This window comes from Pholcus phalangioides, unplaced genomic scaffold, assembly GCF_987345545.1.
Source record: "Pholcus phalangioides strain wild (caught in Gottingen) unplaced genomic scaffold, Ppha-v1.0 ptg000015l_1, whole genome shotgun sequence".
NCBI lineage: Eukaryota > Metazoa > Arthropoda > Arachnida > Araneae > Pholcidae > Pholcus > Pholcus phalangioides.
In genome coordinates, this window is record NW_028301608.1 from 114111481 (window position 1) to 114118876 (window position 7396).

Here is a 7396-nt window from a genome sequence, read left to right on the forward strand (position 1 = left end):
TAATGGAATAGTCGCTATAACGTGGGGTGTCGTTACAACGAGCGTCGACTGTATAACCGATAACACTTTGAATTTTGAGAAGATTCCGGGCTAAAGAGTAAGTTTCATTTTAAGAAACAGCTATTGTCCGTGCCAAACTTGATCATCACCGTCAACCAAATTTTCTCCTTTACTCATTTCGTCAACTACAGTGTTATATAAATTAAACTTCTCCAAAAAAACGTAGAATAATTTGTTGAGAGGTGATGACGCCTGTCGTCGAATTTTTGTACCTTCTTTCAATTTGATAAATTGTGAGTGTCTTCTGAAGTTGTCCGAATTCGGTGAAATTTTTACCCACTAAAAGCCACTCACAATCGTCTTAATTACATCTCGGTAATCAAAAGATAAATGAGTTAGTTATTTTGCAACTGAAAATTATACGGGATATCTCGTAAATAATTACACTTAGTTATCTCTAAACATTCAGAAACATATATCCAACTTCATTTCAGTCTCCACTCAAGATTGTGAACATAAATGTAGACAAAACTTATGGCAGTAAACCTTTTCCTGGATCGTGGGCTATTGGCCCCGGGATCTTCATACTTTGCTGAAGATTGTGAGAAAGCCTATTATCCTCCTACATTCAATGCTATTTCCTATGCTGAAAAAGAACGTTTTATTTTTTCTTAAATAGTAAACTAAGCAATATACTCCCATCTATGTATGTCGCAATATATCAGTATTAAGTTAAATGACACCGTATGGAAATACGGTGTATTTCCATACGGTGTATTTCCATTCCCACCTGTAGGTCGGAACAAAGTATCGAGGCGGTCACTTGTTCAAAAAATTCAATTTCAGAAAACGACGAGAAGGTATTAGAGTTTTTAAATAAATAAATAGGAATATAAGGGAAAAAGGAGCAAGAGAGAGAGAGAAATGCTTAGATATAAAGTTTAAGACTCCCCTGAGTCAGGAAGTGTTTTTTTTTTTTTTTTGTTCATACTGTGTGTACTCTCTATTGGATAAAATGGGATTATTTGTTAGCGTTTACAAGCATGTCGTACATACCAAACAGCCACGTGTCGCTATTTTCATCTCAGCTGGTTTCCCGCTTCCGATGTTCCTTTTAAGCAGATACCTCTTGGGACCGGCATCGCGATACATTTTAATTAAAGGATTCATTCGCTATCCCTCTTCTAGGTTCGTTCATTGGAGGTTATTGGTCTCATGGAATTTCTCCCGCATCTAAAATCCTCTGTGATCTGCTTTTACTGCTGAATAAAATATCCGATACTCTCTCAGCTGTATTAGCTTTAAAAAAAACATTTTGGTACTTTTTTTTGCTAAGAAATATCGGTTTTATTCTGGTTTCTCTCAAAAAACACGCACGAATGTCATTTACATTTCAAATACCTTGAATTCCGTTTAATGGATAAGTAAATTCACATTGTGGAAGAAACGTATCTCTAGATGATGTTTTCATTGCATTTTCTAATTATTACATTCCTCCCCCCCCCCCCCCCCCACCATTTCATGCGAGTTTTTAAAGTAGATTATAATTTTCTCACAGGAGAAAAAATAACATACATGTAATGAAACGGTGTTCTGTTAGTTTCTATAAGCACCCTTCCGCCACGTACGTTTCTAATGCCTATCCAATATGCGTTAGGGTTAGGAGATGGGGTGCAGAGCTGACGAAATTTTGATGACAAGAGGGTCATAAAATGGGTAGAAATTTTCTGACGGCTGCTTAAATACTAATACTTGATAATACTTGAACGGCCCCTTATACTCGTCTTTGAAAACTTTTTTGGCTATAATTGACACTTTTACTTGCCTTTGACAATTTTTTTGCTATAATGGGCAATTTTTTTGCTATAATGGGCACTTTTGTTTGCCTTTGACAATTTTTTTGCTATAATGGGCACTTTTCTTTGCCTTTGACAATGTTGTTTGCCGATTATTTGTTATGTACCCTACAGATCCTGATTCCCCGTAAATTTATGGAGGAGATATATAGATCATGTTACTTTTCGACCGGAACACCTTTCGTGGGCCGAATGGAACATTAGCGAACCGCATTTAGCCCGACAGACAAAGGTTGTGCACCTCTGACATAAAGGCTTGTAAAATTTGCTTTGCATCAAATTTAATGTTATTATACAAGTACAAAAACAACGCCACGACAGGCAAAACGCCCAACGAGGTGGCTGAGAAAAAGATGCCCATAAAAATATGGATGTCATATATTTCAAAAATACAGCAACCCTATTAAAAATGCAAATAACAAAAATTATAAACAATATATACACAAAATAAAATATTATACAATGGCATTGGAAAGCATTAAGTTAGAATGAGATGAAGTAGTGATTTACTTGATAGTTACTCAAAAAATCGTCAACGAATAAGGCAAATACCAGGAAATACTGGAGAAACCGCGAGATACCCAGGGGGTGAACTATCTCTGCGGTCCTTAGCCGAAAAAAAGTAGTTAAGCCCCGATTTGTCCTTAGATGGCCAGTAGTTCGACTTTTCGATACTATCTCTAAGCTAAGGACTTTTTTTTAGTAGTTACTTAGGACCGCTGCTAAGGACTGCCTAGCACCAGTCCTAAAGCAGCAAGAAAAGTAGTTCACGGCGGAAATCTTGGAAAAGAGGAAATTTTGCCTCTGGCCGCGAGCTCTCGCTGTGATATTTAGCGATGATGCTGTTTTTTTTCGAATTAAAAAATTTTTTACGATAATAATGACAGATAAAACTTGGATTATATCTTCGGTGTCATCAAAGTTGAAGTGATTCATCGTTATATCCTCAAAAACCTGCTGTAGTATACATACGTGTATGTTGACATCGGCGATCGAAGCCACGACGAAGTGCTAGCATGTTCATTACTGAGGTAAGAATTATTTTATTGCTATCGAACTATATAAGAAAAGTGTTAGAGATATTATTAATATTTTTTTGCTCGGTAAATGCGTTATTTAAAAATATAAATGGACAATGTCACGCAATCAATAGGGCAGTGGATCCCACTTGGTAATGCTGGAAAAATATCAAATAGCCCATGTATATTTTGGGTTGTATTGAAAATATTTACATGGCGAATGAAAGATGAATCTTCTATTACGATAATATCAGATTGAAATTTTACATTCTATGTTTTTTGCTACATTAATTTTTTTTAATGAAAAATTATGTCTAAATGAATTGAGCACATGCGTAAATAAATAATAACAAATACAATTCATTGATAATAAATTATAGCACCTAAATGACAAAAATTTTAATTAATTTTTTTGTGATGAGTAATGGTGAAATTGAAATAAAGCATGGTAAAAATTGGCAGTAATGTTAAATATTAAATTTTGTAAAACTCATGCACTAAATTTAGTGTAAAGGATTAAAATATAGATTTGATATTTTGAACTGTTCAAATGAACAATATTGTAATACTTAATGAAAGTTAAATTTTCAGAAAAAAATCATATGCTACTACTTTAAAAATTGCACTCTGTAACTCGCTCTGAGATGAATATTTAATAAGGAATCATTGTTTTGTTGATATAAAAAATGAAGTTCGTACAATGGGACTAAAAAACAAAGTTTTAATTTCACGCACAGTTTTTAGTGTTGAGGTATATATATATATTATAATGAAAGGAAGCAGATTAGTGTTTGAAACATATTACTACTTCAGTATTTGGGTTATGGCCTTGCTGTGTGTGTTCAAATTGAATTTTTTGCCAAAAATTGTTTTTGATTTTGTGTGTATGGGTAACGACAGAAAAAAAATTTCCATGTCGAATACTTAAGAACTTTAAAATGTAACATTTTGAGATGTTATGGAACTGAAACTTTTAACATTTAAACTTTTAACAAGCATTTATTTTTTAACGATGTTGTTAGTAAACAGCTGATATATATATATATATATATTGTATATACATTTGTGAGACTTTTCTAACTCTTGAAAAATTTTGTTTCCCAGGAAATTGGCTGTAGGTAGCTACGAAGTTATGTGAAGGTTTTCAAAGTTACCAAACAATTATACCAGAGCAAACAAAGGTAATTTTAATTCTTTGTATTTGACTTTGAGCAACAGTTTCCATTATTATTTTCATGTAAAATAAAATATTTCCATGCATGATTTAATGACATAAATTTTAACATTGTGTCGCATCATTTTCACTGATTTCATTTGTATCAACAACCCTAGTGGAACAAATACAGTCGAACCCCCGATTTAATGCCACCATCCCACCCAAAGAATTTTGGCGTTATATCAGATCGCAGACATAATAGCGTTTCGGAGAGGCTGTATTACATAAATTCACACGTTTATTAAGAAATGCATTTCAGTGTCTCATTTATGTTGCATGATGAATAAAATAACCTATTTTATACACATTCAATTTTAAGTTGAGAAAATTCATAAAAATAGTAAACTGTAAAATCACTTGAATATTTCTCAATATAAAACTTAACAGAAACATACTTCCCTCTGAAATTATTGTAGTTTCAGCAACTCATTTTATATGTGCAAAAACAAAATAAGCAGGGGGGGGGGGAAGGTGGCATTGTTTTTAGTCCATACCATATTGGTTTTTCTCGAGAAATATCTTGCTATGAGTAATTTTCTTTATAATAATTTTTTCAGATGCTATTGGAAGAACAACTCTTTTTGATATAATTGAATTGAGCAAATTAAGATAGATTTCTTAATGGCTACCTGTACCACTCAAAATTTGACCAGTGCAAGTAAAAACATGTATACTGTTGAAAAACCTGTCTTGGCTATATAAATGAGAGGGAGGACATTAAAAAAAAACCTTTAGAAGCTTTGCTAACTGAAAAGCAATATTAATTCTTTGAAAAACGTGTTATATTTACTGATGAGCAAATTTTGTGAATGGAAATATTAAAACAATATGTTTGACGACAAATAATATTATACTTTTTAACTAGTAAGACCATACAACACTGCAAAATTTCTATGTTAATTTAAATAGGGTTCCCCGATCCACAAGAGGTTGCTAAGGATGTGTCTTAGAGCGAAGCTGAAAGTAAAGTGAAAATTTGAAGTTAGCTGCGTGCCAATAGGTTTTTTCACTTCATCTGTCTGACCAAAATTTTAGGGTAGAACCATGGCTCGAAAAATTGAAAAACATTTTAGGTGCCGGCCAAATTTCTTGGCAGCCAAGCATATTTTTAGGAGAAATAATCCAAAGTAAAAACAAATTATATTCAACTTTTTCAGCACTTGGTGATGATCTTCACATATTGGAAGATGCAGGACATAAACTCCAAATATTTTATGATCTGCATAGAAAATTTTAGGTGTCAGTATGAATTTTTTTTTGCAATGTTGGCTCTTAAGATTTGCCAAGCCCTAGGTAAATACATCTAGACATGAACATGTGCATCTATGTGGAACGCCAGGCCTCCCTTGCAAAACACAGTTTATACATTTTGGATCCTACTGTGATAAAATGGTGGCGAGTCGACTCAATGTCGACTAAGTGCTATTGTGCACGAATTATCTCTACTTATACAACTAAAGACTGTGTTATAATTTGAAATAAAATATACAGTACATTTAAATATTGATAAGCGTAATAAAAGTGTTTTTTTTCTTCCTCTTTTTTAATTTCAGGTAAATCAACATTTGAAGATGCAGATGAAAATTTATGAATCTTAAAAAATTATATTCTTGAAAGATGCGATTTCTAAGAAAAATACAACCAATAAATTGTGATTATGATAACTCTCTATGAACATATGTTTGAAATAAAATGTTTTTGTATGACAAATCATGTGTGCAAGTTGTTATTCAATTCATGTTTCTATTAATCAACTTCAATCATTCATCTTCTAATCAACTGAAATGAAATATACGATCAAATGAAAGTTATCAGGTGAAGTTATTTGTTGGAAGCTAAATATGAAACAGATAAATTGATGAAAGATCTTTAATATAGAAGTATATATATTTTAAATATTGAAGTATTCACTTGCATTAACAGGTAAGTGCTCATTCATAGAAAATAATGTTCTGATAATATTTTTTAATACTGGAGGAGAAACCCATAGTTTAAAATACAGAACTACAATATGCAGCAAAGCAGTTAATTCTTTTAATTATAAATTATCAATAATATATTATTTTAGTTGCTCCAGAAAGAATTTGCGATTTGTTGTTTCAATGAATTTAAAAGGAATAAAAATGGATAATTTAACAAATTGGTCTTTCAAAAAAAATGGCACTCAATATTAAAAATAGTATTCAGCTGGGGCCTCGATTAGGGCTCCTGAGGTGAATAGGGGGCCCAAAAATCTATAATTATTTTGAATAATAACCCTTTTAAGAAGAGCCGCCCCCCCCCCGAAAAAAAGGAGAAAGTCTGCCCCGAAAAGGCACATTACGGCCATAGGCTCAACTAGTGCCGGTAACCTTAATTTCTTGCATTTTGTTGTAAGAATTTTTTTTTCTTCCAAATTTTGATTTCATCAGTATGCGACCCACTTATATGCAGCTGGGGTCCCATATACTCGCTTCTTCAAGCATCCAAAAGTGGGGTCCATGAGCTCGGACAAGAAAAATACTTTGACTATTATTATATACTGAATCTTATTCTAAAAAAAAGTCGCAAGATGAAAAATGCAACGTCCTCATACGTTTACAAAATAATTAAACTAGCCAGCGATATTAGAGTAAAAAATATGTATGGCGAGTCCCTCGGGAAAAAAAAGTTTGTTTACAACATGTTTGTTTGTAAACATGAAATCGCTGCCACAACCCACTGCGGAAAAACTATTTTTAAATAATTAGTAGTAGTTGTAGGCTTCAAACGGCATCCCGATTGGTTAGAGATCTGTTACTCTCGAAACCAAAAATTTTCTCCCCCTCTAACTACTGTTTCACGTCACGTGACCTTAAGGACTGGTAGTACATAGTACCTCTTAACTACTAGTAGTTGAAGCGGTCCTTAGCTTCAGTCCTCCGACCGGTAGTTCATTAGGACTAGTAGTTACTAAGGACTGCAGAGATAGTTCACCCCCAGGCTCTGTCGCAAGAGGCAACGTAAGCACTTCTACCCATGCCTGCGTGCAAGTCTTTTGTAACAACCTGATTGGTCTATTCGAATTTTGTTTAAATTCCTGCTCGTAATGAATTTAAGCCGTGGCGCTGCGATCGGTGCGGATGAATGTGTCTTCGTAGAAGTCTAAATCGGCCGTGGATTTCACTTTGTGAAAAACTCTCGCTTCCTGAAATTTGAATCTATGGCCTTTTTGCCAGCAGTGAGACCATCGCCGCTCACTTTCATGTCGAAATGCATTAGGAATTTTTCAGTATTTCCTGGTATTTGCCTTATTCGTTGACGATTTTTTGAATACTATTAGGCAA

The 7396-nt window shown here is 33.6% G+C and overlaps 1 long non-coding RNA gene across 1 annotated transcript; it reads left to right on the top strand.

Annotated features, from left to right (window-relative positions):
- Positions 1-2706: 2706 nt before the first annotated feature.
- Positions 2707-5716, top strand: LOC149077633 (uncharacterized). Its single transcript, XR_016194001.1, has 3 exons — positions 2707-2887; positions 3980-4056; positions 5645-5716. It is a non-coding gene; the product is annotated as an uncharacterized LOC149077633 (long non-coding RNA).
- The last annotated feature ends 1680 nt before the right edge of the window (positions 5717-7396 follow it).